The sequence below is a fragment of the Rattus norvegicus genome, chromosome 20 (assembly GCF_021556685.1).
Source record: "Rattus norvegicus strain SHRSP/BbbUtx chromosome 20, alternate assembly SHRSP_T2T, whole genome shotgun sequence".
Classification (NCBI taxonomy): domain Eukaryota; kingdom Metazoa; phylum Chordata; class Mammalia; order Rodentia; family Muridae; genus Rattus; species Rattus norvegicus.
Genome location: NC_141553.1, coordinates 43,515,420 through 43,542,033, shown reverse-complemented (window position 1 = coordinate 43,542,033; position 26,614 = coordinate 43,515,420). Strand labels below are relative to the sequence as shown.

Here is a 26,614-nt window from a genome sequence, read left to right as displayed (position 1 = left end):
CTTTAATTACATGTAAGAACTACTTAACAGGAGGGCCGTTATGCTTGGTACTGGAAACCTAGCCGACTATCCAGTCCCAGTGAGGTCATGGACCTTACAGGACAATCTAGTACTGTCATTTTATAAACCAACATAATTTCTAACTGCATTCTAATATTTATCTTTATAGTCACAGATAAGCATAGAACTCAGCCCTCACCAAAGAAACAGCTTTATAACAGGTGGAGATCATTGGAGATATCCACAACTGGTCAAAATATAGGAAACAATGGACTGGTGTGATGTCCGGTTCCAACTAAAATAAGTACAATGCAACCCTTACACCTAAAGCTTACAGGATATCATGGAAAAGGGATGGAAAGACTGTAAGGTCTAGAGGACCAAGGAATCTGCCGTGAGATTGTATCTTCCAAATAAGAGAGAGACACTATGCTCATGAAATCTCACTAGTGTGGCTGTTTAAACAAGCCCTGAACAATGGTGACATCAGTTGACATGCTAACATGGATGAAAGAAATCTCATGGGGCCCTACCCCTAGGTGAAGCTCTATAGGCAATTAAAGAGAGTTGAGAGAAAGAAAATTATTGGTCTCCTGAGATGGACCCCCTAATTGGTGATTCAATCCCAAGTGATGATCCCTAAAATATATGTGTACATACAAGAAACACTAAATGTGTGTATGTATGTATTTTTGCATGTGTGTATGTATGTCTGTCTGTATGTCTGTATGTATGTATGTAGTATGTATGTATGCATGTATGTATATATGTAACAATAAAGGGAAGAGGCTGTGAGTTTTAGAGGAGGGAATGGCAGGAAGAAAGTGAGGGGGAAATGATACAATTATATTTTAGTTAAATAAACTTTTAAAGTTATGCAACTGTTTTTTAGCTTTATGCCCCAGGAATGTCTTTTTCAGGGATTTAGAAGCTTTTACTTTTTAATGCAAACATCCAAGAGAAAAATGAGGACAGTAGTTTCTGTCCAAACAAAGGATCCCAACTCAGAGAAGCATCCTCCTCTAGCACCTTGGAGAAGGTAGAACCTTGCTAGTGTGGTTTACTAGTTCTTCCTCTGGCTTCAGTGTGCAGCAGCTTCTAGCCATAAAGACATGAGATTGGTTTTTCTTTTGAGTAATTCCGATGTACTAATCCACATAGTCACTCCAGTTACCACGCAGTCCATGAGAAAAGTGCTATAAAGCCCTCTTACTTGAATACCATTTATTGTTTTTCTTGAAAAGATACATGTAATAGGTTGGATATGCAAGGCTACATAGGAATGCTTGTGAAATACCCCTCTGTTTGCATAACCCAGCAGGTTATTAGTGATGTGCATGACCTTTTAATGTGCTGACTATTCAATGATACAAGTGTTGTCTCCTGCCCTTTTACAGACATCTAGGATGGAGGAAGAATTGTTTCCATTATATTTTCCCAACACCATCCATTTCTCCATTGCCCTTTTAAAAACCCAATTTAAATTTGTAGATAATTGGAAACATTAGTTTTTCAGTGTCTTGCTTCAGGTTTAAGAATAGCTAAACAATATTTAAGCTTCCAGTGACCTTACAAATAGAATTTGAGGACATTTGCCTCAAAAAGTGGTTCAGGAGCTTACACCTTTTCTACATGGCTTTCCTCATTTCGTTTTCTTATTTGAACCATGGAATTAAAACATTCTCAATTATCTCAAGAAAGCTCGACAATCAAAGTCATGCTATATGCCCAGGAGAGAGCTTGAGTACCCAGAACAGATGCTTCAAGGCTTCAGGGCATAATTTCCTTGGGAAAATCTAGTGGAGAAAGACTGCTGGTTTCTCAGAACAGAGGAGTCTGTGTGCTGATGGCTCTTCGTCCAAACTTCAGACTCATGGATGCAATGGTAACTTGACATTTCCCCTTAGAGTTCAATAAAAATTTCAGTGCAATGTGCCTAACATTAAATTTAGTCTTCTCCAGCAACTGCTTCTCAAAATGTATGTATTATGCAAGTTGATGTCTGGCCACCCTATTGTTCTAATTCTCGAGAAAATAACAAAGCAAAGCTTGACTCATTCTTGATGCTCGTTTACCTCTAAGACAGAAATCTTGTTGGCCCTCCCTTGTAATTATGTCCAATGCCGTGCACACCTCCCTCCTCCATTGCTGTCACTCAGATGTATGTTTTGTGTTGTTTTATTTTTTACAGTGTTTTTTCTAGTCCCTCTGCTCTTCCTATTGGTCCTATCCTATCAAGTCACCCTAGCAGGGCAACTCTGAATGTCTGGCCTCTTCTGGGCATACGCCTCTCCTTACTACTCATGAATATCACACGTTGTCACCTAAGGTCAAAACAGCCCTTGGCCCACATGTGTCTCTCAGCATACAACTCCTTTCTCTAACTTTTTTCGGATGTTTACTTCTCCATGTAACAACAAACTTCATCTCCTTTCACAATCCTTGATTTCTGCCTTGTCATTCCCTCCCATTCTTATTGCCTTGAAATATACTATATAGTTTGCTTCTCTGTCATATTTCTTGCTACTTTATTACTCTTGTATTCCAAGGCTCTTTGTTACCCAGGAAGTAGTTGATGAATACTTGAACTTGTGGAACACATGGAGTTTGAAACAGGCAACAAGATGAAGTTTTGTGCAAGAAGGAAAAATGCCTAAATAGGCTTTTTCATGTCAATGAACAAAAAATTACAAAGTCATCTTTTGAAAGTCCACTGTATAGTCAAAGATGGTTTAGGGTCATTAGTGGAGTCAGCTTTAACAGAGAACAATGAAACAAGGGTCTGACAGATTCAGAGAACCTTATTTTAAGGAAGAGAAGAGGAGAGATAAAAGAACATGAATACTACGTTCTTCCTTTCAAAATAAATATGGAAGGCACTTACCAGTGAGACATTCTATTGTCCCTAATAAAAACTATCATCAAAAGCCTGCCAGTGTGGCTGGGGAAATGGCACAGTGTCTGAAAGGTCCTCTTCTAGAGGACCAGGGTTCAATCCCCAACCTCTACACAGTGGTCCAAAACCATCTGTAACTCCAGTTTCGTCTGACACCCTCTTCTGGACTTTGAATACACACGTGATATGCAGACATATATGTAGACAAAACACATATATACAATTATAAATAAATAAACACACATATGAATTAACAAAATAAACAATTATCTTAAAGCTTTACTAACAAAATAGTGTTGCAATTAACTCAGTTCTGGCATTATCCTCCAGTTTTACAGGTGACATCTTCAGTTCCATTAAGAATAGTTGTGTAGTGGTAATTCATTTTTTTTTTTTTAGTAAGACCTGATGGTTAGCTGAACTACAAACCATGAGGAAATTGGTGACTGACTGACATTTCAACTTTAAAATTTTGATAATCATTTAAGGAAGATTCACAATTTTTTTCAATATGAGTCTGATTCGGGGGCTTTTTATTTTCTTTCTTGCTAAGTTCCAGTCAATATTCTAATATCTATAAATCCTAGTCTATATATTTAGAATAAAACCTTGGAGATGTGCCTGAAGATATTGTTAGTAGACACGTATGTGTGTGTGTGTGTATGTGTGTGTTTGTGTGTGTGTGTGTATATTTGTGTGTGTGTGAAATGCTGCAGATAAAACCTAGGGCTTCCTTTGGATAGTATATATTTTGAATTATTTTTTTAAAGGTAGCATATAAGTAATAGGTATCACTATGGACCTTTGAAAATGTACCACCTTCCTCCCACTTTTCACCCTGTGCCCCCTGAATGCTGCTGTCCTTTGTCCTTCTCCCCAGATAATTTCCCCTTGGCTTTCATGTTACAAACACTTTATTATCCTGCTCTTCTTTATTTCTTTTCTTTTTTTTTCAGAGCTGGGGACCGAACCCAGGACCTTGCGCTTGCTAGGCAAGCGCTCTACCACTGAGCTAAATCCCCTATCCTGCTCTTCTTATTGTCCTTAAAGTCTATTTCTCTATCTCACGATTCCCTTTTTAGTTTCCTCAACTCTCTGTTTGTTTCTTCCTCTATCTGTCTCTTTCTCTGTCTCTCTGTCTGACTCTCTCTCTCTCTCTCTCTCTCTCTCTCTCTCACACACACACACACACACACACACACATGCACACAACATATACATAATCACATTTAAATTAAAAACCTAGATTTTATATATGAGAGAAAACATGTGGCATGCGTATTTCTGAGTCTGGATTCTTTTGCTTACACGTGCCTTTGATTTCCATCGATTTTCCTGCAAATGTTATGATCTATTTCCTTTATAGCTGAATAAAGTTCCACTGTGTACAGGTGCTACAGTTCCTTTTGGTCATCTGTTGATAGACACTTAAGCTGGGCCCATTTCCTAGCTATAATGAATACTGGAGGAATAAACATGACACTCAAGATTCTGGCTTGGAGTCTTTCAGATAAGGCGCATGTGGTCATTCATGCAATAATTTTATGAGAAATCTTCATACTGATTTCCATAGTGATTACCTAATTTCTGTAATGTCTTAGCCAATTTACATTCTCAGCAATAAAGTGTAAAGGTCCTGCTTTTCTTGTATCTTCACTAGCTGTTGTTGTCAATAGCTTTTTTATGAGAGTCATTCTGACCAGGGTATGATTGTATTTCAAAGCAGTTAGAATTTGTTTGTCCTTTATAATGCCGAGCATTTTCTCAAGCATTTATTGGCCATTTGCATTCCTGCTTGTGAGACTGTTACTCAGTTCATTAGCCTGTCTATTGATTGCATGATTTGTTTATTCAGTGTTTAATTTACACAGTTTTTATATTTTCTAGAAATCAATCACCTGCATATTGTGTTGTTGTCCAAGTTTTATTTTGTTCCGTTCGGTGGCTGACTATTCTAAACATTGTTTTTCATTTCTGTAAATTTAATACAACCCCATTTGTCAATTAAAAAAAATCTTTTCACTGCTATAGGAATCCTTTTTTAGAAAGTCCTTTCTTTTATCTATGTCTGAAATCATTTTACCTGTTTCCTCAAGCAGTTTAAAAGTTGCAGAGCTTACAATAATGTCATTGAGTCAACTGAACTTGCCTTAAAAAACCTTATTCTTCTCTCACATGATACATCTCAAATGCAGTTTCCCCTCCCTCAACACCTCACCGTCCTCCTCCTGCTGCTTTCTCCAAGATCCATTTCTCCTCTATTTACCTTAAAAAAAAAAAAGCAGACCTCCCAGGGATATCCACAAAACATGGCCTAGCAAAGTACCACGAGACTGGACACAAACCCTTATATCAAGGCTGTAGGTGCCAACCCAGTGGGAGGAAAAGGGTCCAAGCACAGGCACAAGAGTCAGAAACGCCCCCAGTCCCATTGTTGGTAGTTCCACAAGAACACCAATCTATATAACCCTAAGGTATATGGACTTGACTTCGGTGCAGGGTGACCGATCCAGGTCTAATTCCATTGTCCTGTACACGGATATCCAGTTTTCTGGCCCCACTTGCTAAAGCAGCTGTCTTTTCTCCAGTGGATGCTTTTAAAAATATTTGACAAAAATTAGTTTTTCTTTAATTTTTGTCTCCTTTATTCTGCCCTATGGGTCTACATATTTATGTTTCTGCCTGTAATGTAATGGTATTTACACCATGGTCAGCTTCCAATATTTGTCCAATGTTTGCTGAAAATCTAAATTAAGCTGAAGCTGAGCTTTAAAATATGATTTGATAAGTCCGTCTTACAGACATTTCTCGGGTAATTTTGTATTATAGGGATGGATTCCTACAACTTTAATCTTTCTAGAATTATTTTCTTTAATCTCTACGATTTATCCATGTCACTTTGATAGAACTTTCAAAGAATTTGCCTTAATTATTTTTAAAGAAGCAAAGTTCGCTTGCATAGAAATTACTTTTATTTCATAGCTATGTTTAATAAGAGTTTTTAGATATGACTACATAATCACATTGAGAATGCAACTGGTATTAGAATGAAATGGTTTGGCAAGAAAGACTTGTAGATCTTGGTACGTTCATGACATACCTTGTAGACTCAAAATAAATAGTGATAGAAGGTTCTGCACTGGGCAGGCATATGTAAAAGGACTTCAGTGATAGTTAACACTTTCTATAGGAATGGTTAACAATAGTACTCATTTTCCTAAGAGACAATTCTTCAATTCTCTTACACCAACTAGATGTTCAGCGTCTCAATCCCATTTAGACACTGTCTGGAATGAGCAGAGATCCACATGTTAAGTATTCATTACGACAAGTCTTCTTGAACTTCAAATTCCATCTCAGTTCTCAGGTTCTCTAACTACCTAGCTTTTGCCTTATTTAGTTGTAAATTTAGTTATAGCTTGTAATTATTAAAAAGTAATCCATGCTATGGCCAGCTAGGCATCAGCACTGGAGGTCATGGTCTGTTCCCAGCCCTATACATAGTCTGAGACCAAGACCATGTGTTTCTCTTAGCCAGTGCATCTCCCATCAACACTGGCTCTGCTTCTCCAGAGTTTCAAGATCGCTCATGGTTCCCACAGCCAGCTGCCATCGAATCACTCTGCACTCCCCACAGGTCTGAGGCTAGCTGTGGACATGCTCTCGCTAACCCATGCATGGCTGTGGTTACCTCTCCCCTGAGTTCGGTTCTTGCCCAGTCTTCCTGTTCCAAAGCCTGGCAGAATTACACCCTGGCTAATTTCTTTCCCTGAGTCACAATGAATGTAAAATACTACTTTAGAGTCAACAGATGACGCAACCTCTGGGCTCAGAATTTAATCATCCTAAATCATCAACTACTTTATATTAGAAATCTTCCTGTGGTGGAATCTGCCATCAAATCTAACAGTTCCTGGTCTACATTTTCTTTTTGCTCTGCCTCACATTAAAAAAGGCCACTTCTCTCTTCTGTGACCTCTCTTTTTCTCTCTCTGACCTGGAAGACCCGTCTCCTCCTTTTCTCCCAGTGTAATCACTTGTGGTCTTTTTTACCCAACCAATTAATTAGGGGAAAATTCTGCTACATTTAGTAGTTCTCAGAATTGGCTAATAGGATACCTACTTTGCTAGGATGACTGAAAATTTAGGAAAACTCTATGCTTACCCCGTTGCTCTCTTACTCTTTACCCCTCCTTCCTACTTAAGAGTAAAGACTACATAAATGACCTTGCATGCTCTACGTGAGTGCTGTAGTACAGAGATTTCAGCTTCAATGTTGTATTTAGGATTAGTGATCACCAGTTTATTATAAATACTGCAACTTGGGAAAAACCAGATGAAGGAAATTAATAAGGCAAGAGAATGGAGGTGCAGATTTTCCTTGCCTACTCTAGATGTGAACTTCCCATGCATGTTTTTCGCAACCCATCAACATGTTTCTCAAACAGAGGCCTTCAGTCTTGTTTCAGAGTTGTAAGTTTAAACTTCATTATATAGATACAAATGAAAACATTATCTGTCTTTGGCAACGTAGATCAACCTTCAGCTTTATTCTCCTCCCTGGACATTTGTAGGCCTTCTTTAAAGTTTTATGTTCTTTAATCACATGATTGTATTTTCATAACCTGTCTGTGCATCCCCTCCCGACACTCAATCACTACCAGACAACAGACATTCTTATGATTCTAGGCATGTTATAGTGTTCCTAGAAGCTTTGGGTGGCATGAGGAAAATGCTAAATATATGTTGTATTAAAACATGCTCTAGCATGCTTGTGTATTTCAGTCTTTATTGAGAAGATAATGTTTAAATGCTTTTATTAAACAAAGTTGTCTAAATGAAGAAAGACAGTTGCATTCCTTATTCTATGGTGTTGCTCAGCTCTAGAAATGTGACAGAGGTAGTCATTTCAACTGAAATAAAACTGTCACAATAAAATTTTTATTAAGTAAATTTTGGGATGTATAAAACAGGCAACCAGTCATGGACTGGCCTATTTTGTTACACGTGGTTGGAGAATTCAGATAATTCTCCAAGCTAGCATTTTTTAAAAAACATAACCTTCAGGGTAAATAATATCCTTTCTTATCACATCAATATTGTGAGATTAAAAATGAGATAATGCACTAAAGCATTTGTAACTTTAAAACATTAGCCAAAAGGAATGATTCAGATGAGAGTAAATGTATATTAATCAGGGAATAAAAATGTTTTCTGAATAGCAAGAGTCTTAATAAATGCTCACCAGGAGCACTGACACACCTGAGAGCAGAGGTAAGACCAACTCTTCTCCTCCTAGTGACTTGCATGTAGGCCTCAGGACACACAAACTCAGGAGCAGACTGGGACAAGAGCCTTCAGGTTTCTGCCTATGCCCAGAACTGACTCAGGCTCACAGATCTCTGTACCCAAATCCCATGGGGGAGAGAGCTAGACATTCAGAAGTTCAGACGTTGCTGAGAGCTCAGGGGAGACCACCAGTTCTGTTCATATTCCTAACCCAAGAGGAACCCATTCAGTGCCTTCTGAGCACAGGAAGCTAGGAGCAGTCAGGGGCCAGACTCTTCTGGTTTCTGCCTGCACCCAGGCTGAAAGCCAGTTACCAAGAGTGCTGACACACTTGAGAGCAGAGGTAAGACAAACTCTTGTGCTCCAAGTGACCCATCTGGAAGCTTCAGGACAAACAAACCCAGGAGCAGTCTGTAACAGGTCCCTTTTGGTTTCTGCCTGTACCCACAGCTGTGCTATAGGAGTGCTGACACACAGGCTTATAGGAAGATCAAGCCCACTATCAGAGACAGCAAGACAAGCTAACTCCAGAGACAACATGATGGCTTGAGGCAACCACAGGAAACTAAGCAACAGAAACCAAAACTACTTGGCATCATCAGAGCTCAGTTCTCCCACCAAAGCAAATACTGGATATCCAAGCCCACGAGAAAAGCAAGAATTGGATTTAAAACCACATTTCATGATAATGATAGAGGACTTTAAGAAGGACATAAGTAACTCCCTTAAAGGAATACAGAAGAACACAGGTAAACACGTAGAAGCCCTTAAAAAGGAAACACAAAAATCCCTTACAGAATTAAAGGAAAACACAACCAAATAGGTCAAGGAATTGAACAAAACCATCCAGGATCTAAAAATGGAAATAGAAACAATAAAGAAATCACAAAGGGAGACAACCATGGAGATATAAAACCTAAGAAAGAGATCAGGAGTCATAGACTCAAGATCACCAATAGAATACAAGAGATAAAAGAGAGAATCTCAGGGGCAGAAGATACCATAGAAAACATTGACACAACTGTCAAAAAATGTATATAACACAAAAAGACCCTAACCCAAAACAACCAGGAAATCCAGGACACAATGAGAAGTTCAAACTTAAGCATAATAGATATAAAAGAGAGAGAAGACTCCCAAAAAGGGCCAGCAAATATTTCCAACAAAATTATAAAAGAAAACTTCCCTAACTTAAAGAAAGATGTACATAATCATACAACAAGCTTACAGAACTCCAAATAGATTGGGCCATCACATAACAGTCAAAATACCAAATGCACAAAACAAAGAAATAATATTAAAAGCAGTAAGGGAAAAAGATCAAGTAACATACAAAGGCTGACATGTCAGAATTACACAAGACTATTCACCACAGACTATGAAAGCCAGAAGCTCCTGGGTGGATGTCATACAGACCTTAAGAGAACACAAATGCAAGCCCAGGCTACTATATCCAGCAAAATTCTCAACTAGTATAGATGGAGAAACCAAGATATTCTGTGAAAAAAAACCCAAATTTGCACAATATCTTTCCAGAAATCCAGCCATACAAAGAATAGTAGATGGAAAACTCTAACACAAGGAGGGAAACTACACCCTAGAAAAAGCAAGAAAGTAATCTCCTTGCAATGAAACCAAAAGAAGAGGGCCACACAAACAGAATTCCACCTCTAACAACAAAAATAACAGGAAACAATAGTTATTACTTCTTAATATCTCTTAACATCAATGGACTCAATTCCCCAATAAAAAGACATAGACTAACAGACTGAATACATAAAAAAGACCCAGGATTTTGCTGCATACAAGAAACACACCTCAGCAACAAAGACAGCTACTACCTCAGAGTAAAAGTCTGGAAAACAATTTCGCAAGCAAATGGTCCCAAGAAAAAGGCTGGAGAAGTCATTCTAATGTTGAATAAAATCTACTTTCAACAAAAAGTTATCAAAAAAGATAAGGAAGGACTCTTCATATGGATGAAAGTAAAATCCATCAAGATGAACTCTCAATCTTGAATATCTGTGCTCCAAATGCAAGGGCACCTACATTCATAAAAGAAACCATACTAAAGCTCATAGCACACATTGCACCTCACATAATAATAGTGGGAGACCTCAACACCTCACTCTCTCTTGCAAACCAAATCCAAGAACACATGGAATCATGGAAACAGAAATTAAACAGAGATATAGAGAAACTAAAAGAAGTTGTGAAACAAATGGGTTTAACAGATATTTACAGAACACTTCATCCTAAAACAAAAGCACCTCATGGTACCTTCTCCAAAACTGACCATATAATTGGTCACAAAACAGGCCTCAAGAAGATTGAAATAATCCCATACAACCTATCACATTACCACGGACTAAGGCTGGTCTTCAATGACAACAAAATGACAGAAAGCCCACATATACCTGGAAGTTGAACAATGCTCTACTCAATGGTCAAGGAAGATATAAAGAAATTGAAGACATTTTAGAATTTAATGAAAATGAATGCATAACATACCCAAACTCAGAGCTGAAAGCAACCAAGTAGAAACAAAAAGAATTGTACAAAAATAACAGCAAAACCAGGAGGTGGTTCTTTGAGAAAATGAACCCTTAGCCAGACTAACCAGAGGGCACAGAGTGTATCCAAATTAACAAAATCAGAAATGAAATGTGCGACATAACAACAGAATCTGAGGAGATTTAAAAATCATCAGATCCTACTTTAAAAGTCTATATTCAACAAAATTGGGAAATCTGGATGAAATGAACAATTTTCTAGACAGATACCAATTACCAGAGTTAAACCAGGATCAGTAAAACCAACCAAACAGTCAAATAACTCCTAAATAAATAGAAGCAGTCATTAAAAGTCTCATAACCAAAAAAAGCTCAGGACCAGATCGTTTTAGTGCAGAATTCTATCAGACCTTCCTTAGAAGACCTAATACCAATATTGTGCAAATTATTCCACAAAATAGAAACAGAAGGAACACTACCCAATTCCTTCTATGAAGTCATAATTACACTTATACCTAAACCACAAAGACCGAACAAAGAAAGAGAATGAATTTAAGACCAATTTCCCTTATGAATATTGATGCAAAAATAATAAAATTCTTGCAAACTAAATCCAAGAACACATCAAAATGATCATCCATCATGATGAAATAGGCTTTATCCCAGGGACACAGGGATGGTTCAATATATGAAAATCTGTCAACATAATCCAGTATTTCAAGAAATTCAAAGAAAAAAACATATGATTACCTCATTAGATGCTGAGAAAACATTTGAGAAAATTCAACACCCCTTCATGTTAAAAGTCTTGAAAAGATCGGGAATTCAATGCCCATACAGAGTAAAAGCAATATATAGTTAACCTGTAGACAACTTCAAACTAAAAGGAGAGAAAGTTGACGCAATCCCACTAAAATCAGGGACTAGACAATGCTGTTCACTCTCTCACTATTTATTTAATATAGTTCTCAAAGTCCTAGCCAGAGCAGTCAGACAACAAAAGGAGGTCAAAGGGATACAAATTAAAAGGGATGAAGTCGGGCTGGAGAGATGGCTCAGCGGTTAAGAGCACCGACTGCTCTTCCAGAGGTCCTGAGTTCAAATCCCAGCAACCACATGGTGGCTCACAACCATCTGTAAAGAGATCCGATGCCCTCTTCTGGTGTGTCTGAAGACAGCTACAGTGTACTTATATATAATAAATGAATAAATATTTAAAAAAAAGGGATGAAGTCAAACCATTACTATTTGCAGATGATATGATTATATACTTAAGTGACTCCAAAAGTTCCACCATGAAGGTACTAATTCTGATAAACAACTTCAGAAAAGTGGCTGGATATAATACTAACTCAAACAAATTGGTAGCCTCTCTTACAGACTGGGAAAGAAATTAGGGAAATGACACCCTTTACAACAGTCACAAATAACATAAAATACCTTGATGTGATTCTTTTTTTTTTATTTAGAGAATACTTTATTAGTTTTTGTAATCAAACCCACGTAGATAAGACCTTACATATTTAATACAGTGCGTTACCCCTGTACAAATGGAAAAAACTTAAGTTCAACATTTCTAGACCAATATGGCTGTTAATTTCTGTACAGTGCCAACTCAACACAGTAAACGGGGATACTTTTTTCCAAAGTTGACAGCACAGCTAAAGTTTCCAAAAATTCAAATTATATATCTGTATATATATATATATATTTATATTTATATAAAAAGACATAGCAGTGTGTTATGCATCAACAGCAGCAACAGCTTTTCCAGGTTCTGCAGTCATCTGAACAAAACTGTAGAGACATCCAGCACACTCCATTAAAAAAAAGTAAAAAAACAAAACCCGAGAAAACAGCACAGTTCTGTTACTCTTGTGGTACCTGGCACCATTTTTTTTTTAAAATTAGCTTCTCAATCATCATCTGGGAAGAAAACATTCTGAGCAACATCATTAAAAACAGCTCTGATAAAGCATGGTCACTACTACGTATCATAAAGCAGGTACAAGCTATTTTACATCCACAGAGGTATGATACAGTACTGTCCTACATCTATAATACTAGAGGATACAATTTAAAAGGCATTATTTGAGACTTGATTCTACTTTTCCAGCAGAGGGCCCAAAGGATGGTGTGACACAGCTTTGTAAAGAAACATACTCTAGACAGGATTTCCTTTCACTAGTGGCACAGTTCTAAGGATTCATTCTCTCCATGAATGTCAGCTAAAACCGTTATTAAAAAAATGAAATATCCCTAAAACAAAACCGTATAACCACCGGATTCACATGAAGATGACCTAGTGGAGACAAGCTGGACCCCTTGATGTGATTCTAATCAAGCAAGTGAAAGATCTATATGAAAAAAACTTCAAGTCTCTAAAGAAAGAAATTGAAGAAGATCTCAGAAGATGGAAAGATCTCCCATGCTTATGGATTGGCAGGATTAATATAGAAAAAAATGGTCATTTTGCCAAAAGCAATCGACAGATTCAATGCAATCCCCTTCAAAATTCCAACTCAATTCTCCATAGAATTAGAAAGAGCAATTTGCAAATTCATCTGAAATAACAAAAAACCTAGTATAGCCAAAACTATCCTCACTAATAAAAGAATTTCTGGGGGAATCACCATCCCTGACCTCAAGCAGTATTATAGAGCAATAGTGATTAAAAACAGCATGGTATTGGTACAGAGACAGACAGATAGATAAAGGGAATAAAATTTAAGACCCAGAAATGAACCCACACACCTATGGTCAGTTGATCTTTGACAAAGGAGCTTAAACCATCCAGTGGAAAAAAGATAGCATTTTCCACAAATGGTGCTGGATCAACTGAAAGTCAGCATGTAGAAGAATGGAAATCAAGCCATTTTTATCACCCTGTACAAAGCTTAAGGCCAAGTGAATCAATGACCTCCACATAAAACCAGATGCACTCAAGGTAAGTGGGGAAGAGCTTTGAACACATGGGCAATATGGAAAATTTTCTGAACAGAACCCCAATGGCTTATGTTCTAAGACCAAGAATTGACAAATGGGACCTCATAAAGCTTCTGTAAGGCAAAGGACATAGTCATTAGGACAAAACAGCAACCAACAGATTGGGAAAAGATCTTTACCAATCCTACATTCAGTAGAGGGCTAATATCCAATTTTACAAAGAACCTGAGAAGTTAGACTCTAGAGAGCAAAATAACCCTATTAAAAATGGGGTACCGAACTAAACAACAAATTCTCAGTTGAGGAATATAGAATGGCGAAGTACCTAAAAGAATGTTCAACATTCTTATTCATCAGGGAAATGCAAATCAAAACAACCCTGAAATTCTACCTCACACCACTCAAAAACTCAGGTGACAACAGATGATGGTGAGGATGTGGTGAAAGAGGAACACCCCTCCATTGTTGGTGGGATTGCAAGCTGGTACAACCACTCTGGAAATCAGTCTGGAGATTCCTCAGAAAATTGTACACAGTGCTACCTGAGGATCCAGCTATACCACTCCTGAGCATATACCCAAATGATTCTCCAACACATAACAAGGACACATGCTCCACTATGTTCATAGCTGCCTTATTTATAATAGCCAGAAGCTGGAAAGAGCACAAATGCCCTTCATCAGAAGAATGGATACAGAAAATATGGTACATGTACACATTGGAGTACTACTCAGCTATCAAAGACAATGACTTCATGAAATTCATAGGCAAATGGTTGGAACTAGAAAGTGTTCTCCCAAGTGAGGTAACCCAATCACAAACAAAACAAAACAAAACAAAACAAAAACATACATGGTATGCACTCACTGATAGTGGATATTAGCTTAAAATCTTGAATTACCAAAAATACAATCCACAGACCACATGAAGCTCAAGAAGAAGGAAGATCATAGTGCAGATGCTTCAGTCCTTCTTAAAAGAGGGAACAAAAATATTCAGAGGAGGAGATATGGAGACAAAGTTTGGAGCAGAGGCTCAAGGAATGACCATTCAGAGCCTGCCCCACCTGGGGATCCAGTCCATATATATGCAGCCACCAAACCTAGACAATAATTGGTGAAGCCAGAAGCTCATGCTGACGGGAGCCTGATATAGATTTCTCCTGAGAGGCACAACCAGAACATGACAAATACAAAAGCCAATGCTACCAGCAAACCATTGAACTGAGAATGGGGTCACTGTTGGAGGAGTTAAAGGACTGAAGGAGCTAAAGCGGCTTATAACCCCATAAGAACAACAATACCAACCAACCAGAGTTCCCAGGGACTAAACCCCTATCCAAAGAGTAAACATGGACAAACCCAGGACTCCAGCTGCATTTGTTGCATAGGATGGCCTTGTTGGGCACCAATGGGAGGAGAAGACTTGGTCCTGCCAAGGTTGGACCCCCAGTATAGGGGACTGTCTGGGCTGGAAGTAAGAGTGGATGGGAGCAGGAACACCCTCATAGAAGAATGGGGAGGGGGATGGGATAGGGAGCTTATGGATAGGAATCCAGGAAAGGGAATAATATTTGAAATATAAATTAAAAATTATACAATAATTAATAAACTTACAATAGTCTTAATAAACATACAACAAGAAAATATTAGGTGGAAGTTTATTTAATCCTGAAGGATACTGGTAAGTTTGGAGATATTCACACACAGCTCAACCTTCTCTCCCATTCTAGTGGAGAAGGTTATGGAACACAAGAGACAATGTGAAATACATCAAAAACCACCTGATTTTTAGTTCACATGCTTCTAATGCTGTCATCAACAGTGAATTTTCTTGTATAAATGCGGGAGATCCAGTATATCACATCCAAGCCTTTCCAATAAGGTTATTTACTGCAATTCAACTCTCAGCTCCCTCAGGTTTTGGCAAGATTATAGAATTTATTCTTGCACACAGAAGCCGGCCAAGAAAATCACTTCACTGATTCTATTGTCAGGCTCTGTTCGTGCACAATACCAGTAGCTTTATTTCCTTGTGCCTCGGTGTGTCTTAAAATTTAGCTGTATGGACTTCCCTTTTACGATCCTGTAATGTTGTATTGTTGTATTCTTCCTGATATTTCTTAATAAAGCACTTTTTAAAAAGTTGAGTGAGTTGGGAAATTTTCAACTAATAAAACCAGGGACAGGGTGGTAAGTACTGCAGACATTTTTCCTTATACACAAATGGTACCGGCTGATACTGAGAGGGAGATAATACAGCCTTTGTTCCTGGGCTTCAGAGCATTTAATCAGAAATAGAGAAGATGTAAGAAGCTGTGTTGGAGCAGCTGAGTGAGCTCCATGAGGGATCACCTCAGTGACTGTGACCACTCCTTGCAACAGGAGCAACGAGAAGCAGAAGCTCCCGCGACATGCTATGGTACAGTGCAGAACCCCATATGGATTCTTTGTCCTTTAGTTGACTTTAGTAGACAGCGTTTTTGGGGGCGGGTAGAAAATAAAAGACTCTATTATTTGTTATATCATTTATTCACATTTTCCTACAGGCCAAAATGGTATAATATTGTATTGTTACATATTATATGAAGCCATAATTGTAGCAAAGAGTATTCTATGCAATTATTATACTCCTTTCTACTACATTTACAGTGGGGTGCTGTACTACATTATATATAATTTCAGAAATAGAAACTGCATATATATCTATACATATATATATTTTATAGTATATATATATTTTATAGAATATATATATATATATACATATATATATACTTTAGAGTTATATGAAGTCCACGATATGCAGTGATATGCCACATATATGCATGTATATATGTCTTAATATATGGTTGTTGCAATGGTAGGTCAATATACTGTTCATAAATGTAGATATCAGTAATTAAGTAGCCCACAGTAAACTAAGTACATAACTGAAGCAATCAGTAATGTAAAAAAAGTCACTGTAGCAATTTTCCTTAACTACTAACAACTAGTGTTTGTAGTCACCAATAGCATGATTTCCTGAATCCTGGGAAACTTCACTGCTGTGTTTGGGTTTGAAATAGTATCTGTTACTTTGTTGTTCAGTGGCTAGATTCTTAATAACATTCTTGATAAATTCTAAAAAGTATCAGTTTCACATTGCAAATGAGAAAATGGCTCAGATTAGTAATTGATTCTAGAAGGGGTTTTCAGCAAAAACACTGCTTACGTTTGAGTGTGAAGAACTCTTCAGTGTGGGGACAGATCACAACTCTTGGGATATTTCCTTCCCTCATCCCTCTGTATTAAATAGGATTAAATTAAATCAGATCCAATCTTCGTGGCTATGAAGAAGACGAACAGAGCATGTTCTCAGAGTGGGGAGCTGATGCTGAGAAACCTCGATTGCTACAAGAATTTCAGCAGAGTCCGTGAGTGATGCATTGGGATGTCCCACTTCCCAAACTGCCTCATTGACTTGGGTGTAAGGAGGTCACATCCTATTTATACAAAATCTACAGACATGTTACTTAGGCATTGTTGTGTCAAAACAGATTTTCTGGCTTTCTTCTCATCCCCCAATGACCTGTTTTCTAGACTTTTCTGAACTTCTCTATATTTTTAATATTCAAAAAGAAATGGTTCTACAATGGGGATTTGAGGCTGGGGTAATGGCCGTGGATAGCACGCATATTGTGAAAGCCCTGTGAGCAGACTGGGATACTCAGCACCTATGTGACACAGCTGGGTGTGTAATTATATGTGACTACATGCATGCTCGCAATTCTACTGCTAGAGGGGCAGAGACACGAGGATCCCTGAGGCTTGCTGGCCTGCCAGCTTAGTCAAAGTCAATCAATGAGAGACCTTAGCTCAAAAAAAAAAACAAAACCAAACCAAACCAAAACAAAACAAAAAAACCAACCAAACAAACAAACAAAAAAACCCAAAACCCAAAACCCAAAAACCAAACAAACAAAACAAAACCAAAAAACAAGGTAGAGACAGGACTCTCAATATTATAGATCCTCCACACTCATGAATTCATACATTTCATACATATATATGCATATGTCTATGTGAGCACACAGATACACAGACAGACAGACACTGATACACATACAAACACACACACACATACAGAGAGAGAGAGAGAGAGAGAGAGAGAGAGAGAGAGAGAGAGAGAGAGAGAAGACACGCACACACGCAATTTACCAAAAACTCAGGGGAAAGCTTGATGCTGGGGAGTGAACTGAAAGGCTTACACAGGCTCAGCACACACACTGGCTTTGGGCCAGCTCCCCCACGTCTACTATTCAGTTTAATTAATTGATAATGTAGATATGTTTCCTTTCTGTTATTTTATCTGAGGTGCTTTGTAAACTGTAATCAAAAGTCAGAAAGATTGTAGTCTTACTAGTTTGGTTTTTTTTTTAATCAGAGGTTACCTCAGCTGACATGTTCATTCTCAGATATGATGGTTACAGGACTATACCTGTGAGAGCCTTTGTTATTCCTGAGCAGTGAGTGTAACACCTACACTGACTAGGAAGAGCAAGAGATAACATCCAGGAGGGACTGACCACGGTAGTGGCTGGCATGAGACTTGCAGACATCAGGTAGTTCCAGCCTATTGGATTTATGGGTTGCAGGTAGATTTTTCAGCATCATTTGTTTCCTGCACTACTGAATGAGTATAAGTGTCCCCCATTTTGGGTGGTCATTGAGCACTACTGCCATTTTGAGACTTATTCGTAATGTATCTGAATTTTAAAATTTGCAGTTTAGGGCAGTAGCTCTATGGGTAAGCAGGAGGATCTCAGTTGAAGATGCTGCTCAAGTGTGGTTTTGTGTGTACGTATACACTACACTCTGGGGGATGAGAGGAGGACACAGGATGACTGGACACTGATAGCTTTCAGGCTAGCTTCAAGTTCAATAAAAAACCCTGAAAATAGAAGCCAGAAAACGTGATAAAAAGTAGTATGGCAGATCACCTGACATGCTTCTGTGGCCCCTCCACATACCCTTGCACATACATACACCACACATCTATAGCACACACATGTGCACACACGTGTGCATGCACACATATAAAATAAAATAAAAATATGCACATCTAGTTTCCAGTTCATTACTAAAAGCCATTTTTCTCTTTTATATAAAAAAACCCTGCGCATAAATTTAAGATTTTTTCCTTTGACCCAATTTTCTCATTTTAAAAAGATCTCCTTTCCTTTTTTTTTTTTTCTGTCTTGTATTGTTTCAGCTTTTCTACTGAGCATCAGTTTTCTTTTGCTGCTCACTAAGTGGTCCTACAGAAAACAATTTGATATTCAAATTCGGTATCCTCATTATAATAAACAGAGAGCTGTTAAGCAGAAAATGAACACTGATCCATTCCTGGTCCCATTTTTCTTTAGAATCCTTTAGAGGAATGGAGATGTGTGCATGCATTCAAGTGGATTCAAAAATAAGTTTGGCTGCATTGATTCAAGAACAGAGACTCAAGAATTATGGATAAATAAAGGATATTCATAAGGGTAAAATGAGGGAAGTGATGGAGAAACAGAAGAGGTAAAGGGAAAATTTTTGTGCATGGAGGGGCGGGTAGACATTAGCTTTTGGTTCAAGCTTATTGTTTTCAGTGTAATAGAACTCTTAGGCAATGGCATAGGACACACTCCCAATGTGTCCTGAGCTTTAAAATAAAATCCATGAAATGTATGGATTTAACAACCATGTAGACTATTTCTGGCCTTTGATTTTTTTTTTATGCCAAAGGCCAAGGTGGCAAAATTGATGCCATCCAAGGCGAAACCATAAATACCGTACTATGGAGAGACTGGGTGGAATAAAGTAGGAAGGTTCCTAACATGGCTAGATAAAATATTCATTACGAGCAGTAATTACAAACTGAAATTAGGAAATAAAAATTCCACATGAGCAGAAGTGGTTTTGTAGCTCCATTCATCTGTGCACCCCTCTAGGTAAATTCCACATTTTCATCACATAATTTGAAAGCAGGAGCTTGCTGTAGCCTCGGACTTCAATTATATGAGCCAGAAAAAAAATGCATTTAAAAGATCCATGATCACAATTCATGTCTTAAGGGATTTTTAGCTTTTTTTTTCCTTTAAGTATTGTAGTGGCTGCTCTGACTTCTGAGAAAATGATGGGGGAAAAACTATTAGAACGTCTCCAGCTTCAGCAATGGCGTTGTCGTCATCAATTCACAGGACAGGAGCTGGTTCTTTAGGGGCTGCATTAAAGGGCTAAGTCCAAATGTTAAAACCGATGTTACATTACGTTTCCAGAAAGCAATTGGATCCTTTCATGTCCTCATAAGGGGATGTACAAAACTCTGTTAAGGTCTGGGGATCTTCTGCGTTACTTAAACCTGGGTGAGGAGAGCCTGAAGGGCACACGTTGCTGTCACTCAGCTGGAGCTCTCTTGGGATTGACGGTGACCAGACCAGTACTTTGCACCCTGCTTGCCATTGTTACTGTGAACGCTCTGCCCAGTTAAGACAAGATTCGAATGGTTGTGTATTCTACTCTGAAGTGGAAGTTTCTGGATATGTCATGGGATGCAGACTCTTATGGTGTTTTGCCGATAGACTCGTCACCGGTGAGGTCACCTCGTGTGGTGTTTGGCTGAGCCAAGGCCTGTGGGAGGACATGCTATGTTTGGGGAAGGCATAAAGAGGACTCAGGGAACAGCGACAGGGCAGTTGCATAGCTGGCTTTGCAGTGCTTCGTTGGTTTCTTGTCTTTGCTGGTGTTCACTTCACTGACAGAGGCACTGCAGAGGACTTCTCCTGTCATCCCAGCTGGTCCTGGTCTCTCCCGCTGACTTGTGCCAATTGGCAGAGACCTGGCAGTTTCTGCTGGATTATGCCAATGATGCTGATTAGTATTTGGTATCCTGACACTACTGAACTGGACTGCTGGCATCCTGACAAACAGAGATTGGAATCACCCCAAGAAGCTACTTCTAAACATGTCCATATCCCCTTGTCTATTTAGCATCTTTTTCTTTCCTACCTTTGGACAGTGGGCTAGAAGGGGGGGGGGGTTGAAGCACCTGAGAACTCTTATTAGAAGTAGGTTTTCAAAAATACAAGCTTGCACTACTCTCTTCCTTCTGTCGTGCCCTGTGCTCCTCAAAGCAGCCTTCTATCTCAAAAGGCACTATCCGTTGTCCTCTCCCCTACTATGTCTTGCTTTCTTTAGGTTAAACATTCTCAGTGCGTTTAGTACACCCCATGTCCTTTTACAGAGATAGCTACTCTGAGCACATTTTGCGACTGCTCAGTGAAGTGTGACTTTTTCTCTTTTTTCTTCTTTTGCCCTCTTTGTGCTACTTAGAGGCTTAGCTCCTGTACCACCAACTGAAAGTAAAATAGGCTGTTGTGCTCTTTGTCCTCAACACATTCTTATCACAAATAGGAAGTGATATTATTGTGAGATTTTTGACAATTACATCACTTCTCTAACTCACAGTGAGTTAAGAGAATGCTTACTACCCACATGAGTGGACTCTGGTTCCCAATGCACCTTCTCTTAAAAAATGATTAATTTTGTTCTTCAATAATTGTACACATGTATACATGTTGTATATCAATGTATAGTATATATAGGCATGTATACTATTTTATAATGTATATAGTTATCTCTACTATTGTATTCATGAATATAGATATGTACACTATTGTATGCATGCATACAATTATGTATACCATTGTATAATGTATTTACTATGATGATTCTCTCCCTCTCAGCCTCTTTTACTCCTTTTCATCCCAATCAGTCTCATCTCACATGACTACCAATCTCTTACTCAGGTATATAACTCCAAGTTTTGTGACCCATTTACTTGAACCAGGGCCATCTCTGTGAGCATCTGATTGTAGGTGTTCACTTCAATATAATGGGGTCCCCAGTCACAGTACAAGCAAAGGTAATGTTCCCCCACTTGTTGAATTTATCAGAAGCAAATAATCCTTCAGTGAGTGGCAAGACCCCTCTGAGCCCCTTCTCCATCCAGGCTAGACTGGTGCAGATTCTAGCCCATTCTGGTGCAGATCTAGGTGGAAATCTGGGCAATTGCAGCTATTGTAAGTTTGTGTTCAGATCACCTCTGTCTTGTCCAGATGATAGCATGCACAGACTTTATCTCTGCCTTACATTTTTTTCTAACCCTGTTCTACAATACTCTCTGAGCCTTAGAAGGGATGGCATAGATGTCTTATTTGGGATCAATCTTGTCTGTCACCTACCCTCAGAATGACATGAATCTCCTCATTCATTATCGTTCATTTGGAAAGTCTCCTCTGATTAAAGCTGAGAGTAGCATTTGTCTCTACTCAAAAAGCAGTTCTACAGTTTTAATTTAGCTAAACAGCCTTTGTGTCTTTGGATTTCATTGGAGCATATGACTTGAGGTTCATCACTGTTTCACTTCCCCTAATATGGCCTAGAGATGTGAAGCCAGTGAAGATGATTCTGAGAGTCCATCCTGCGACTGATTTCTCATTTCAGGGCAGCCTCATGCCATTTACAGGGAGCCAGTTGTTCTCAAGATGATTCATCATCATCATCATCATCATCATCATCATCATCATCATCATCATCATCATCATCATAGTAACCACTGTCATAAAATAATGCTCATTCGTAATAAAAATCACTTATACTTTTAAATACATATGATGCCTTTACAAATGAGTTTTCTTTCTAGTAACTTAGGGAATTTTTGAGTCTTATAAACATCTTACCTAAAATTATTTCATATTCTGTTAAAATGAAGATAACATTTACCAAGACATATGTTTAACTTTATATAGAGAAAAATGTGTTAAAATCAGTTTTCATTAATAGATTCCTGGATTATACAGAAGGACCAAAAATGGCTTCCATTTTGATTTTTGTATTGGTGTGGGAAATACTTGGCACCACAGACTGTGCTTGCAGAATCCAAAAGAATTCAAAATAGATTGAATGCTCAAGGCTTTGGAATGGCAGAAGGATCATACAAGGTAACTGCTAATTTCTGGAACAGAGTGAATGTGGAAAAAGTGTCCTTAAGTGACATCTACAAAGTTGTATGCTTCCCAGATTTACAGGAAGTCCCATAGAAAGATATACCATCAACCACTGATTCACTGTGACTGTGTGAGAAATGGCAACCAGAGAACCATACCTCCAGCATGGTGGGGGGAGGTCTGTAATGGCGTCTCTTAGATCCAGACCAGACGGCTTCCATTCACAGAGTCTTTGCTTGCCAAGAAATAAGCTGTGTGTTTGTAACCATGTCTCTTAGTAGTCACCAGCTGGGAGTGGTAGGCATATGACCATAGTGAATGTCCTTGTTATGAGATTGGGATTCAGTCATAAGTGAAAGATCCCCACTTAACATTAGTGCAGCCATTTCTTAAAAATAAAAAAAAATTAAGTTGCCCTCTGCTTAGCCCCTAGACGTTAGACCAGAAAGTACAGAAATCACATTCCTACCCACTCTCCAGGAAGCTACCCGGGCACAAGAACAGATGATATAGCTGTAGCCTTGTCCTAGGAACTCCAGGAGGGGAAACATCTGCCAAGTCAGATATCCTTGGTCCTTGTCCTGGGAACCCCAGGACAGGAAAACATTTGTCAAGTCAGATGTCCTTGGTACTGGAATAGCTGTGCTGATATGGTTGCGGCCTTGTCCCAGGAATTCCAGGACGAGAAACATCTGCCTAGTCAGATATCCTTGGCACTGAAATAGCTGAGCTAATGAAGTTGTGTGACCTTGTGGGGGTTATATAGACTGTGTGTTCCTGCTGTCCTGGGCTCTTCTCATCCCTCCTGTGTGAGGACCGTGTCAAGCCCCAGTGCACTGGTATCCCGAGTAAACAAACCTCTTGCTTTTGCATCAAGCTGTGAGTCCCGCGTGTTCGTGGGGTGGTGGGTGTCCTCAGGATTGGAATGAGAGTCTCCTCAATCTGAGGGTCTTTCAATAGCACAAGTTAGGCCTTGGGAGCATTGTGGGATGGAGTCTTTGTAGCCCTGGTATCTTTAACTCTGTAGCCCTGTAGTCTTTAACATGGGAGTTTCCTGCCAATTAGTTTATAGATAGGAATGAGACTGTGTGCTGATATTGATGATTTTATTTAATCTTTTATGAGGGAAAAGTCCAGCTTTCTCTTATTACTTGTCACTTAAAATCTAAAACCAAGGCATGCACTATCACAATCTAAAATAGCTGGGAAGGTGAGAAGAAAACTCAAGAAGCCTTTTATTTTCTCCTAATTCGATAAGTGTGCTTTTATATCTAGAGAGTTTTTCAGTGTTTAACTGCTGAATATTTTTCTAACTAATTCAGACTTGTTTACTTTTGCAATTCCCTTAAAGAAAATTCTCTTCACTTTCTCTCCATCTGAAAATTCAGATAAAGGTGGTTAAGTTCAAACTCTCTGTTGGGTTTTATACCTCCAGCTCTCGCTGGTGAGTGAATGAGGTTTGGTCAATGCTTTTCAGACTACCTTCCAGAAATGAGTTGCCTGGCCTTTAGAGTAAAGCACTGTCTGCATCTACACACACACACACACACACACACACACACACACACACACCACCACCACCACCACCACCAACAGTCTTTAGTTTGAGATATTTTCTCCTGTTCACCTGCATTTGGGGTTACCCAAAAGTTACAGAGTGCCCATTGTACTTTATAGTGACTTTCTAATGTCAACTGCTTACAAACTCATAGCACAGAGATCAAAGCGAAGACATATTTAAAAAATATCCTAAAATTTACATGGATTTCATTGTTCTTTTCAGAATGCGCTCTTTCTGGTCTGAGGTCAAATTTAAGGTCCTACAGTGCATCAGTGTATCTCCCTCATCTCCTCCATCCACCCTGTCTCCCTCATCTCCTCCATCCACCCTGTCTCCCTCATCTCCTCCAAATGGTGTCCTTTCTCTTCCAGGAAGTCAGCAAGCCCATGTCAGACTACCATTCTATTTTGTACAGGGCTATTTCTTCACTCTGCTGCAGATTTTCTGTCATGTCTGTATTTCCTATTACAGATAGTACCTATCACACAATAGACACTCAATAATTACAACTTAACTACAATGTCAGAATCAGAAAAGGCTAGGGGAAAAAGCTGCCCAATTAAATACTGATGTGTGGGCTATGAAGTCATCGAGTTATTGCAAAGGTTAGAGAGAGGAAGCTATAAGACAAAATGCTACCTGCCAATGCTGCAAGTGAATGCACTTCTAGACACCACAACAGGCTTCCCCTTCCATCCCTGGTGATAATGGTTGACTGTAGGAAGGGCAGTCTTTTAGGCCAAGCATGTAGCCTGACTTGCTGGAGTTCATTGTTATGAACCCTTTGTGTTCTGCGGCAAGATTGGGTTGTGGGCTCATGCACAGACTACTGAGTTAAAGTCATTATCCCTGCCGCCTATATATCTTTGCTTGTAGCTTTATGTTGAAAACTCTGAACAGAGAAATCTGGTCTTCCTGTCTGGGACCTTGTCATCCACCTGATTCTATTCCAAGCTCTTCATCCAGTTTGCAGCTGATGGTGTCATTATTCTTTAAACTATGATGGAAACACTCACCTAGGCACTACAGTCCCCGTTGTCTGTTTGGATGGGTTCTGTTTCTATGACATTTCTAGTACTATTACACCTAGGAGAATCCTTTGCTCACAGTTCCATGCTTTTTTGTGTGTGTGTGTGTAACATCATATCCACTAGCTCTCTTTTTTAGTCACTTCTTCTATTGCCAAGTCCCAGAATATTTCAAAACTGTGCCCATCCTCTTTATGGCTCTGTTGTCCCTATTTCACTTTGATAGAAACCTCAAATCACTTTTATCTCCCCAAATCTACACCTCCTCCTCCCTCCCCTCCTGTTCTAAAGCCCGTATGTGCCTTTTTCCTCATCTCAATTTACTACCTTTGGCCTGCTGAAGAGTAAACCCACAGACGCTTTGGTTTAGTTTGAAGGGACCCAAAGGAGGATGTTTTTCAATACGAATCTCATGCATCATTAGACTGAGATTGTCCATGAAGATTGTGAAGTGTTTTTGGATAGGAAATAGAACAATTGAACTGATATGTGTTTTAACTGGAGCATGAATGCCTCATTATTTCACTTTCTTTGGGGTGCTTTATTCAAAAAATAAGAGGACTGGAGGGTAGAATCCTACAGAGGTGTTTTGACATTAGACTTAATAAAGCATGAAGAACTCATTAATAAATAATGTTCTGCTTGGTTAGCAAATAAAGCCAAATGCATTGGCCAGAACTTGAAGTAAATCAAATTGTACATGCAGCTGTATGAGCTGCTGTCTTGCAGCAGCCTCTTCACAGCAATCTGGCAAAGCCCAGTGCTGCAGTGCACAGAAAAGGTCAAAAACTCCTAAGTGCAAGCACCTCCAGTCAAGACACATTGTTCATACTCTAAAGGCCTCATGTAATGAACAAACCTTCATAGATGTTGATCAAGGGACATTCTAATGATAGCATTAATCTCTTTAAAACAGTTCTATGTAGCCACCTGTTCACTCAATGGCTGACACACTTACACATGTCTTGACATCTCATGTCTCTTGTTTGATTACATACAGGTAGTTGACAAGAAGAAATTAGGGAATGGGGTCATGTGTGTGGGCAGGCCACTTTATTCTGGTAAAATTGTTTCCAGTGAGATTTTTAGTATGATCCGGAAAGCTTCAGGATGTATTCAGTAATTAGAAAGAAAGAAAGAAAGAAAGAAAGAAAGAAAGGAAGGAAGGAAGGAAGAAAAGTATGGGAAAAAGAAAAAAAAAGAAAGAATAACTGTCCCTTTAAAAACAAAAGTGAGGGACGGTACGTGTAAAACACACATTTTAGGCATGGAGAACTGGCAAGGTTTAAGACCGAGATTCATGGCTACCTCATCAGTGATGCTTTTCAGAGTGGTCCACAGAGCTCATCT

The 26,614-nt window shown here is 38.8% G+C and overlaps 1 protein-coding gene and 1 long non-coding RNA gene across 11 annotated transcripts in view; one reads left to right on the top strand and one right to left on the bottom strand.

Annotated features, from left to right (window-relative positions):
* Positions 1 to 26,614, bottom strand: part of Hs3st5 (heparan sulfate-glucosamine 3-sulfotransferase 5) — a 332,523-nt gene that overhangs the window by 173,531 nt on the left and 132,378 nt on the right.
* Positions 23,388 to 26,614, top strand: part of LOC134483815 (uncharacterized) — a 65,029-nt gene continuing 61,802 nt past the window's right edge. For 2 of the 5 annotated variants that reach the window (XR_015645242.1, XR_015645240.1), the window contains exon 1: positions 23,421 to 23,554. This is a non-coding gene — a long non-coding RNA (uncharacterized LOC134483815). Of the gene's footprint in view, positions 23,555 to 26,614 lie in introns of all 5 variants that reach the window. The other 3 variants (XR_015645239.1, XR_015645243.1, XR_015645241.1) reach the window with 3 other exon arrangements.